The sequence below is a fragment of the Gambusia affinis genome, linkage group LG20 (genome assembly GCF_019740435.1).
Source record: "Gambusia affinis linkage group LG20, SWU_Gaff_1.0, whole genome shotgun sequence".
Classification (NCBI taxonomy): domain Eukaryota; kingdom Metazoa; phylum Chordata; class Actinopteri; order Cyprinodontiformes; family Poeciliidae; genus Gambusia; species Gambusia affinis.
This window is the reverse complement of record NC_057887.1, coordinates 22,740,455-22,751,406: the sequence shown is the minus strand read 5'-3', so window position 1 is coordinate 22,751,406 and position 10,952 is coordinate 22,740,455. Positions and strand designations below refer to the sequence as shown.

At 40.0% G+C, this 10,952-nt stretch overlaps 1 long non-coding RNA gene across 1 annotated transcript; it reads right to left on the bottom strand.

Moving 5' to 3' along the window:
* Positions 1-2,052: 2,052 nt before the first annotated feature.
* Positions 2,053-10,909, bottom strand: LOC122822752. The gene is made up of 3 exons (XR_006369221.1): positions 9,068-10,909; positions 8,664-8,837; positions 2,053-3,608 (listed from the first exon to the last, which is right to left on the bottom strand). It is a non-coding gene; the product is annotated as an uncharacterized LOC122822752 (long non-coding RNA).
* Positions 10,910-10,952: the final 43 nt, after the last annotated feature.

Below are 10,952 nucleotides of genomic sequence, written 5' to 3'. Positions count from 1 at the left end.
TATTGTGAAAAGTTATTTTTACAACCTAAATCAAACCACTGCTATCATAATTTATTGCTTGTCTATTTTCAGTATATAAAACATATTTAATAAAACACAAATAATCTGTGAGAAATTTGACCTGATCTGATTGGTTCTTCCAACATAAAATAATCCTGAGAATATCTCAAAAGTAAAATAATCCAAAAGTAAACAAATCCTAGAGAATACAGGGTGGCCACCGCAATGCCTGACTGCAATGTATCTCCAGTATCTCCAGATCAAAGCTTAAGTGTGAGTTTATTGCAAATTTTCTGCAAAAACGGTAAAAAAAGAAGAAGAAAAAAAAGAACATTGGGTTCTTGTGATGCTACCTCCTACCTGCAGGTGGCACTGTTACCACTACCATGCTGCTGCCTCAGCCTTACTGATGTCAGGTTATGTATAGTCTCGGTCTCGGGTCGGTTTGAATGAATAATATGAACGCCAAGCGGACCGGAGGCCTCTTAATTGTTAGTTGTAAAACATTTCATAATGAAGGAAGTTGCGCTCAGTGTCTTCAGAGGTTTCTTGTCGTTTCCTTCACTGTTTCTTGGTGCAGCGCCCCCACAGGGCAGGAGAGGAACAAAATTAGTTTTTTAAAATTAGTAATTAATAACAATACTAATATATTAAATAAAAATTTATATTTAAGAGATGTATTCCAGCTGCAGAGTTTGCATCTATCATTCAAAATAAAAAATAATAATTTATGGCTAAATTATTAATTAATTTAGTAATAATAAATAATTTATTACTTATGGTTTTGAATAATAAATACTATTTCTACATATTTTTAGAATAACAATAAATATACATCATAACATCAGACTTTGCCGTAAGATTCACATAAAGACTGTTTAAGAAGGAAAGAAAGAGATTCTTATCTGGAGCTGGTGTTAGATTGCGTCCATCTTTCTTCGCCACCAGATGGCGCTCAGAGCACAGGGTTTGATTGATTTACTCCTTTCCGCCGGGGAAGAAGAGCTCCGTTTCCCCGGTGTGAAGCTGTTTGCTGGTGATTTTTTATTCCGGACCGAAATCCGCTGTGTGTTTGACGGTGCTTTGTTTATTTCGACACAGAAAAAGGTCAAACAAAAATGCTAATGATGTGAATATTTTTGCTTTCACACAGCATAAACATCTCAGAGCGGGAAATTGTATTTTTGTCATTTTGGTTTTCTGCTGACAGAGTTGATCTAAATTTTTGCCCGCCTTGTTTTGATGAGTCACAGTTTGATGTCTGAATGAAAATCACTTTTATTTTCACATGTCGCTCATTTTAAAAACCAATTTGGATTATTTCAGATAAATTACACGTTAGTCAAGAGAAGCCGAACCTCAAAGTCTGGTGTTGGACGGATGTGCCGCCATGACATCGTTGACGGTCCGTGACGGCGGTGACAATGATTGGACCCGAATGCTGAGTCACTTTACGGGCAGAGAGGGAAGCCACTCAGCGTCAGATGAGTCTGAAGGTCTTTGCTGGATGTTTTCATGAGAGAGGGGCTGTTGGGCTGTTTTACAGTGGTGACCCCAAGTGGGGGGGAGTGGGGGCCACGGCCCCAATTTGTTGGACATTTTATCAATTAAAATGTAAAATCCAATAAATTAATAAATACATAAAATTGGCATATTATATATATATATATATATATTATTATTATTTCTCTTTTTTGGAAGTATTTATTGGGTATGTGTGTATATACTTTTTTACTAAAAGCACAGTAAAAAGATGTGCTTTGAAATAACTAAATCCTGTTCTTATAACTGAGAAGAAATTTGTTCAAACAAGCCTTAAAGGATTTAAAACTAGATGTTAATATAGCAAACATTGCAACAACATACCTTTCCTACAATAAAACAAAATAAATCGGATTACATTATTTGCTTCATTTTAGTTTTCTTTTTTATTTTCTTGACAAAAACTTTGTACATCTCTGGTTTAGAGTATAATGTTCCTCAGAATGTGAAATGTATTCAGTTTCTTTCATTTTCTTCCTGAAAATGTTTAGTTTGTGAGGAAAACGGCCATTTAAATACTCTTTAGTGTTCAGGACCACCACCAGTTTTATGTCTGAAATGCAAAGAAGGACTGAAGCTCTTTAAGAGGCAGGAAGCGTGCAGACGACAGAAGAAACACTCAGAGTGGGAAACCTTGGAGACAAAGACACTAAACGAACTGGAAACCAGACTGAATTACCAGGACATCAGCTGCATAACAAGGAGCGAATCAAAGAGTAAATAATTACTGGGAGGGTTAATTAGGGAAGTGAATGGAGGGAAATTAACGAGAACAAGAAAACAAGTGGTGACATGACAATCTGGAGTCAAGATAAGGACAGCAGTGTACAGACTGTGCAAATAAAAACTTAGGCATGCATATTTATTAGCTCCTTCCAATCAGATTGCTGTGATGTCACATCTGGATGATTTGAGGAGCCGCGTTGAAATCTGCCCATTTTTCTCCTGAGTTATGTTAAACTGTGGGATTAAACGTTTTTTTAAGGGATTATGTTTGCCTAAATGTGTTGTAATTTTCATATTAACCTAAAAGTTGTTGTTTGTGATGCCTAAAAATTTATAACAATTTCAAAAATTGTATATCTTTATTATATTTTTCAGCTGCGCAATGCATGCTGGGTCAATAACAAGTTACAGCAAACTGGAGAATTTAAGCAAAACAAGAAGTCAAGATCATGTAGGATAATGTGCCGACAAAAATGTCTGGATTCGAAGTTTAATGAACCGTTAAAGACGAGATATCTGTTGAAACAAGCTAACACGATGGCTTGTGATTTAACTGTTTACAAAGGTAGCTAGTTAACACTGTTAGCGACGCTAGCAGGAGCTAACAAGAAATCAAAAACAATTGGATGCTAATGAATGGATGTTCAAAGTTTTTTAAGACACCATTTTAAATGTGAGAAAATGTTTTGATTGTGTAAACAGTTTCATCGCTAGTGCTTTTTGTTCTGGGTTAGCACTTCCTAGCAGATAGCTGCACAAACACCTGAATCGATCTCCGGTTGGTGTTCACATATGCATTTGAACCGCACCAGAGTTCACTTCAACCGAACCAAGACGGGGGTTTGTGGACCGGAGTTTGTTTTTTGATCTGGAATAATGTTTGATTAGCATCCATACCTCCCCAAAGGAACCAAACCGGTTCTTCTAGTCCCGGTTTGAGTCCGAACTTTGTACGCACCAGAGTGGAAGTGAACTCTGGTTCAGTTCAAATGCAGATGTGAACACCAAGTGGACTGGAGACCGCTCCAAAAGCAAGGAAGCAGACAACAGTGCAGTGCATTCTGGGTAAATACAACCAAAACAAATGCGTTAGCTTGTGGTGTTTAGCCAAAGGCTAAAGAGAAATCCTCCAACTGCTAAAATCTGACTCCACTTCATTTTTGTTTCCATTTGGTGAAGAAGGAAGTTACACTGTTTTCAGAAGTTTTTATGTCGTTTTCTTCAGTGGTTCTTAATGCAGCGCCCCCACAGGCGAGAAGGGGAACATGTTGGGGAACCACAGCAGCTGGAGGTGGAGCAGATGATGCAACTTTGGTCCCAATAGAGCCGAGTCCACCGAACTATCAGGTGGGAAAACAAGAGAAATACACTGAGAAAACAAGAAATGAACAAACGCTAAATATAAAAAGTTCTGTACAGAATAAACAAATACCCAGTGAAAAGGTCCAACGCGTGCTGAGGGACTGCGAAGTGTGTGGTCAATACAACGCAGGTCGCCGAGGGCAGCGGTTGGAGGGATTGACCATCAAGAGCACAGTCCCCTGGGGCTCAGTCTGCATGGATGTTGTGGGCCCCATGGGGAAAACAGGAAAAAGAGGTGAGAAATACCTCTTGGTTCTGATGGACTCAGTAACAGTGACAGCTGCTAGAAGAGCAGGTCTTCCCTGCAGAGGAACTCCGTTCACGTCACAGAAAGCAGGGAGGCGAAGACACTTCTCCTTTTTGCCCAGAGAAGGAAAAAGGGAAGTTGCAGCTCAAAGTGTCATTGGAAACAGGGCAGAGAGTCAAGATCGGCCTACAGCCACGGTGATGAAGCTGAGGTTCAACGCCCAAGAGTTTGTAAAGTAAGTACTGAACTGCAACACAGTACTACAGATGAAGAAAGGGATCCAAGGAGTCGAGCAGCTCACTCCAGTTCCTAACTAAAGAGAAACAGAAGCCGGTGAAATGGCCAGTGAATCATGTAATACTCCACCCTATCTCGGACTGGCCACCGTGGGGGGGGTGGTTGTAATTAGAAGAACAACTTCAAGGCTTTGGACTGGGAGGGCCATGAAGAAATTGGACTATGCTAAAGAAGAACTCCTGTCACAAACTGATGGATTAAACTGGAAAAGGGGCTGAAGTCGTGAGGAAGAAGTGGCGTCATAGAAAATCACTAAGATCAACCCTGTAACAAAGCATTGAAGTCAGACCCAACACCTAGAAGGATCTGGCAACTGTTTCGTCCTGATATCTAGAGCACCTGTCCTGGATATTCAGCACTGTAAGTTTTGCAGTTTTGTTTTTTTTTAATTGGACAATTCCTGATGCCTCCGACAACTCCAGTACCCCTTAAAGACCACAGCTACGGAAAAGGATCACGATTACGAGGAAAGCGTCATGCTGCTTATTTTTTTGCTTTGCTCTGCTGAATGTTCGAGATTTTTTTTTTTTTTGAGGCCTTCTTCCTTCCCACATCCTGAAGAAACGACAGTTCATCCAGCGTAGGTTCCTGTGGAAGAATCAGAGCGATCAAAGTTCTCTTCGACATTCATCATCTGATGGGGGGAAATTAAAACTCCAAGGAGGGGGTGTCAAGAGAGGTGGAGTTTTGATGACTACACTGAGCCCTTTGTGACAACCGAGGATGAAGAATCTGCAACTTCACATCCCAGAAGAACCTCTTCTCTTTCCAGACGATGACGACGCAGAACTGCAGGAGGGTGATGGATTCCCAGCATGGGAAAGGTCTGACCTCGTGGAGGGGGTGTCAAGAAAATCCGAGATCATCCCACTTCCCCATGCTGGAGATTTTAGTTTAACAGTAAAAATAAATAAAGTTATCTTTAAAATTAATTACTCAAGTAAAATCTAGACCCAACATTAGACTTAAATGTCAATAAAATCAATTTGGTTGTGTGTGTTGTTTCTGTCTCCTGCAAACTTTGCTTTAATTCTACTTTTTTCTATTTAATCATAAGAAATCATAGTCAAGACAGAGAGAGTCATGAAACAGGAAAAGCAGTTTCCTGGAAAAAGAGGAAGTAAGTTTCCAGCCTGCAGATTTATAAAAATAGTTCAGACTATTACTTAGCATGAAAGCTTTAAAGAATGAATCTAAAGATTGTGAGTAATTGGATAAGATTCAAAGTAAAATACTTATATTAATATTGGTTTACTTGTAATAATACTTACACTTACACTTACATTAGTGGGAACTCTTACAAGTAAAACAAGTAACTGTAACTTTGATATCAAATAATAAGAATCATGAATTATTCTTGGTTTCTTTACAGAAAACATTTGTAATAACTCACATTAAGATTATACTAAGAGTAACTGATAAATTATGGTTATCATAACATTATAAAAGAATGATAAATCAGAGAAGTAAAAGAAGTTATAAATGTGATTTTTACTCTGAACTTGAAATGTTATAAATGTGATTTTTACTCTGAACTTGAAATGGTGTCAAAGGTGTAACTGCAATTAAAGATCACTGATGTGTTGGAGGTAGATTGTAGGTGAAAGGTTAAGGGAGAAAGAGGAACTAACAGGAGAGCAGAGATGGTCAACACCTTATTTGGAAACAGGTTGTTGAGCAAAAGTGGGGTGTGGGTGCGACTTTAGCAACTCTCGGTGCGAAGATGTGAGTTTGAGGATGCAGTTGCTCCTTTTCTCGAAAAGGAGTCGTGTCCTACGTGCCTGGGTCAAAGTGACCCAGGTCACAAGTGTCACAGGTGCATTATTTCGCAACCTTCAACAGTAACCAGGGCGAAGGCCTGAGCTAAGAGTTGGGGCCTGGGTTGCGCAGTCATGAGGATGTGCTTACAGATGTTCTTTTCTATAAAAATGCCTAGGAGACTGCTACAGCTTTGTGTGTTGATTAATAGTGATTGCTTAATGTGTAATCTCTGTATTTTAGTATGTTTTCTGTAACGATGAACCAAAATCAAATAATCTAATGTAATGAATTGATGTTTTATATAAAACAAACTTTATTGATTAAAGTTAATTATATGGATAAGAGTATAGAATCAAAGAAAGAGAAGGAAGGCTGAGGTGGGTGCAAACTGCAAATGTCAGAACATGAGAGTGGGTTTAGTTGTGCAACTGCCAGGTCACAAGTATGCCTCCCACTTGAGAAAGTTTCCAATAGTTGCAGGTGTCAAAAGCACGTTATCTCGCAACAGGGTCAATATGACCCAAGTCACGAATGTCACCAGAGTGGTGTGCAATCTACCACAACGGTTGGGGCCTGAGTGTAGAGGCGGCAACGCAAGCAGCACCCCTGCTCTCTCTCTCTCTATCTGGGGTACATGCCCACAAGTGCAGAAACGTATAAAAATGTGAGACCGAGGTGATACGGTGTTCTTCGTCGCCGGCGCTGAGACTCTACACAAGTGTGGTAAGAAGACCAGCAGAGGACTACGCCCTGGAACCAAGAAAAGCGCCTCACAAGGAGGACAACGGAGCTCCTCACGCCGGACCAAAGGGCGAGATCCACCGACCCATTGTCTTGGTTCCTAATTAGATTTCCAAACTCTGCACTCTACCCAGCGATTTCAAAGAATTACATCTCAACGGACTTGGGGAACTGAACAAAAGTCACAGGATCGACTAAGGGCTGTTCGGCTGGATGAAGCAGACAGTTCATTTTGTTTCGGTTCCAAAGAGGATTTATGATTCAAAGTCAAAGACTCTGACCAAGGACTACAAGGACTCCTGTTGCCAAGATCCGATACCATCGATGGGTATGAGTTGTGCCACACCCCAAAGCCTATTCGATAGATAGATGACAGTGTAGGGAGGTTGTTAGGTAAAGGTTGAATTGATCTAAACTATATTGATTTTCTTTGTATGGTAGTCACAAGTAAATTCTGTATGCCTGTCATTTTCCCTGCTAAAGCTTGCTTAATAAATTCATATATTTTAAAAATTCTGATTAGGTTGTGGACATTGAAATTAATTGAGTCATTTGAATTAAAGTGCTTCTATTTATAGTAAAATCAGTATTCATGATTCTAGTAATGTGGTGGCTTCAGACTTTCCTTTGGTGAGAGAAAAATAATGACCCTGTGATTATCTTAGTCTTAGTCACTAAATAAAATCTAGCCGGTAACAAGTGCCCGTTACAATAGAAAGAGAACTGCCGTTAACAGAAGTGGTTATTGGAATTATACAGCTGCGAAGGCTACTCAGTTGGTTGTTCCTTAACTGAAAAGGGTCATAACTTCTGGATCGGAGGCAGTCAGTGCTAGACGTGTCTCTTTCGCCACCAGTTTAAACAGATTATCTCCTATAGATCTTGTTCAGGGTAAGACCCGGGTCTTAGAGATTTTCCGGACCTGTTAGACAGAGAACTGGTTCAGTAGTCAGCCCGAGGAGTTGTGAGGAGAGGGCGGGGCTGGCTATTGCGTAGTAACAAACATCCTCCATCCAACATCATGTAGATGTACAGATAAGTTACATCTGTGCTGTTTGCACTTTTTCTGCTTACAGATAAAATCAAACAGGAAATCTCAGTTTGCTGAGAACAATTTCACAGCTGTGCACATTAAGAGGCAGGAAGTCCAGAGCATTTGACGCCGTTAGCGCAGCATGAAATGCATCATGAAAAAAAAAAAACATAATTCAATGGTTTTTAGTGTCTAGAAAATGAGCTGTTTCAAAAACCTCTTGAAGGTTGCCTAGCAACCGCAGCAGAGTTCCATCTGTCACCTAGCAACCAAAGAGTCTGAGCTCCAGTGTGTTTTGTTCAGCTGGTTTAATGTGCTGTACAATGGCTGCTGGAAAAGACAAAGTGCTTTGTTGTTGACTCACCATCCAGAAACCTTCTGTCCATTGCATCCTCTCTCTCCCATCAGCTTGTCGATACGTATTGATACGTATCATCAATACCAAGAGTTGATGATACGTATCCTTCAAAACTCAAAGTCAATCATTTGAATTTGTCCTTTAGATCGCACCTCACTTCCTCCATTATTATTATTATTCTTATTATAGTCAGAGTTCTGATTACAGACGCTCTCAGTGAGTGCCAGCTGGACCTGCTTCCTGTAAGGAAGCAGGTCCAAGTGGAAAACCGTTTGGACCAACCCATCAATCCTGGTTGTGCAGGAGCCTCCACGTCTGCTTTTCAAAGATGTTGGCAGCCATTTCCATGTGCGAGTGTAAACGTTGCGGCGTGGCCAGCAGCAGCTCATTTGGATTTAAAGTGACAAAACAGCTCAAGGGCAGAACTGAGCAGATTAAAATCTCATTATCTAAGAATGATCGAAAGGCCTTTGAATAGGCCGTAGATCTGTCCTAACCTGTTCAAGGAAACATTTTGAGTCACTTTTAAAGATCTGAACTCGGCTCCTGTTCTCTGAGTCTTTATTGAGTTCTGTTTGATCGGAAGCAGCCATTACCTCTCATCTTCATCCTGCTGCTCCTCTTCCCTCAGCTTCATCGATTCTGCCTAGACAGGGCACGGGACGGCGCTCCCCGCGGGGCAGTCTGGGTAATAAATCTCCCTCCTGTCTGCATGTAGAGAGACTCCTCATGGGAAGATCTCGGCCTACTTTCCGTCCAGGCTAAAATATCTGCAGAATGAAAAGGAAAAGTGGGCCAAAAAAAGAGCATGGAGGTGAAACTGAGTAATGAGTGACTTTGCTAAAATCCGGTCGGGTCTTTCATCTGAATGAGGCTGAACGTTTTCACATCTCTGTCTCATTTATGCCAATGACAAGGCACAGAAACTTTGGAATGATTTCTTTTCAAAAACAGTTTTTCTTTGATGCTAAATAAAACAATAGATCATAAATGAACTGACCTGGTTCCAGACTGCTTGTGGCTGAAGCAGCAGAGTTTCTCTTTGCCCTTTAATTTTCTCTGAAATTTCTTCTCTTTGTTTTTGGGCTCTTCAAAACACGTTTTATCTGCCAAATACACAAAATAAGCAGAAGAAAAAGTTCCTTTGGTGGAAAGAATCAGCCATTTAAAATCCATTCTGGTTTTTACTTATTTTGGTTTCAATGAAAAATTTACTGGTTTTATCTTTCCATCGTGTTTTTGTTTTTCCCTGGTGTGTTGCATCCAGGTTTGAGAAATCCCTTAATCTCCATGGCAACCATTCAGTTGTTAAAACACCTGAAGGGACCTAGCCCCGCCCCCAGGGTGAAGCTCCTTCCCCACTCAGATCCTTCAGACTAGCCAGCAGCAATTAGCAACCAGCTGAGCTCATTACAGGAGCTGCTGCTCAGAGCAGCGCTGGTAAAAACATCAAAGGGTTAATAGAGGAGCCATGTTGGGACGACTTCCTGGAGGCGGAGCTTCAGAAAGACCAGGTTCCTCATGCATAAAGCAGCATGCTCACAAAAAATGTGCAGCGCCATATTTTTCATGCTCAAGTCAGCATGTATAAAAATTAACTTTGCGTCAAATTTTGCGTAAATATCAGCACTTTTTTGCTGCCGTGAAAATGTGCGAACAATATCAGAATACAAAGTGTCAAAACTCACCTGGATTCACTGAAATCTGACGACATTCGGTTATTTAGACCAAGAAGCATCAAACCCGATGCTTTTTTATTTTTATAAACAATGAAACTGAACCGCATTTATCCTCAGACAATAAGCATACAAGCACACAAAATAAAGAAAATAAAAGTAAAAGTTTGCGAAAACCTCACTTGAACGTAAATAGTACTTCTCAGTTTTTGTCTCGTAAAGATCCAACATATTGGTCCGTGTGCCGGAGCGCAAAAATGCATCTATAAGTCATTTCATTCTCACTAGAAGAAGAAAACAGGTTGGATCAGCAGATTAACTCAAACCTGCTGATTTAAAATAATCAACAGGTTTGATTATTTTTAAGATGATCAAGGTGTGTCTGCAGTCACACGTATATAAGTAGCTGCGTAAAGGTGAGACTGAGAGAAAGAAAATCTGCTGAAATTTGGACCTTCAGCTCTCAGACTTACTGCCGTGTGTTTCGTTCTGTTTATGTAAACTCTTCATCTTAAAGGATGAATCTGGCAGACAAACCCAGAAAGACATCTGCTCTTTAGCTTTATTACATCATTTATATGATGCAAATCTTCCGGGTCAATAAAATTATTGATGTAAAGCTTATAAGATCATTACTGGAGGAGGGAAGGAGCCAATAGCCAGGATTAGCTCGCTATCGCTAACAGTTACTGAAATGAGACTCTACGGCTCCAGATGACAGAGATCGTATTCGACGTGCCACAAATTTCTTGTTTTTTCTTTTCCTTTTTGTATTTCTGATACAAGAGAGAGAGTGATTTAGTGAACGTCTCCTGGGATAAAACACGACAGCTGTGGCGATAATTAGGTCATGAAAATAAAGTCAGAGCACAATCACGTCTCTGAGATTTGTGAGGAATGCGATGATATGCAGCAAGCAAAATCAAAAGTGATTGTAGGATTTTGCTTCGGGCCATTAAACTGCTAAACCTCCGTCATGTCGGGTTGCAGTGAATCGTGCTTTTCCCTGTGATGACGGCGCCGTTCGTAAAGTTAAACAGTAAAACATCAACAGCAATACTTTGGTTTATTTGGTCAGTCAGAAAAAAATGGGTGTTATTCCAAGATAAATATTTAGTTTACCAAGAAAATATTTAGTGAAAAGACCAGCATACTCATGAAATATTTAGGTTACTAAAGTTCTAGCTTCTAAGTACATAAATAAATATA